Source organism: Triticum dicoccoides, unplaced genomic scaffold (genome assembly GCF_002162155.2).
Source record: "Triticum dicoccoides isolate Atlit2015 ecotype Zavitan unplaced genomic scaffold, WEW_v2.0 scaffold67589, whole genome shotgun sequence".
NCBI lineage: Eukaryota > Viridiplantae > Streptophyta > Magnoliopsida > Poales > Poaceae > Triticum > Triticum dicoccoides.
The window spans coordinates 1-1,117 of record NW_021291098.1 but is presented as its reverse complement, the minus strand read 5'-3'; the positions used below and the strand labels follow the sequence as shown (position 1 = coordinate 1,117).

The window sequence follows — 1,117 nt, the reverse complement described above, 5'->3', positions numbered from 1 at the left end:
CACCACCCCGACCTCCTCGAACTCTACCTCCCCGCCGACCCCTTCTTCGCCCCGCCCCCCATCCCCTCCCCGCACGCCTTCCTCCTGCACGACCTCACCGACCGCGCCGCATGTACACCTACGCGGCCACGGAGCCCGGCGGCCGGAAGGTCAAGTGGACGGCGGAGGAGAAGCCGCGCGGCGGGGGCCGGGCGCTCAAGTGGGAGGCGGAGCTCGCCTCCCCGAACGCCGGCCAGGTAACCATATTCTTTCTCTTGTGGTCGAACTCTCGATTTGACTCGCCTCCAACTCTAAATCTCCCTTCTGGCTCTCCTAGGTCTTGCTGCAGGGTAGTGAAGGATTGACGAGCCAAATAGAAGGGGCAGTGAGAAATTGAAGGACCATGAGCAATGCTGAGACTTGCTGGTTTATTAGGTATGGCTGTGAATCCAAATCTAATTCATTGATTCCTCTTTACTACCATGAGCAATTGCCTATAAGCCCCCAAATCTAATTCATTGATTCCTCTTTATTAGGTATGACCATGAGCAATGTTGAGATTTGACGCAATTCACTCGTTAAACATACCTAGCACATTCAAAGTGATTCATTGATTCCTCTTTACTATGTCATCGTCACCTAATAGAAGATTTTTATGTATGCCTAGCACATTCAAAGTGATTTTATTTTTATTCGAATTTTAGGATTGGTTTCATGTATTAACTCTTGATCGGCAATTTCCAAAATTTAGTTAATTATGGACTCTTTTAGATATTTTTACTTGACTCTTTTAGATTTTGCAGGAAAGAAGAATGTCAAATTACCTACTAATTTTGATTCTTCATATCCATATCTGCAGAGATGCGAAGTATTTGTTCAGAAAATAAGATGGTGCATATATAAAGGTTAGTCTGCATTTAGTGATTTAGGGGCATTGTATCACTGCACAAAATAGTTTTTGATATTGTTTCATTATTAATTCTGATTTTCTATAAATCAAACCAACAATTTTATATAAAGTGATTGCAAGTTTTGTTATTGATTTCATACAAAAAACAAACTTGCTATTGTCTTTTAGTTTATCATTTCATTTAGTTTCAGGGCAACCATCTCATTTGCCATTCACTTTCTAACTCGT

At 42.5% G+C, this 1,117-nt stretch overlaps 1 long non-coding RNA gene across 2 annotated transcripts; it reads left to right on the top strand.

Annotated features, from left to right (window-relative positions):
* Window positions 1-7: 7 nt before the first annotated feature.
* On the top strand, window positions 8-1,110 carry LOC119347433. 2 transcript variants are annotated; one of them, XR_005168328.1, is made up of 3 exons: window positions 8-236; window positions 317-414; window positions 839-1,110. It is a non-coding gene; the product is annotated as an uncharacterized LOC119347433 (long non-coding RNA). The 2 variants fall into 2 exon arrangements; XR_005168329.1 differs by having other exon boundaries at window positions 516-1,110.
* Window positions 1,111-1,117: the final 7 nt, after the last annotated feature.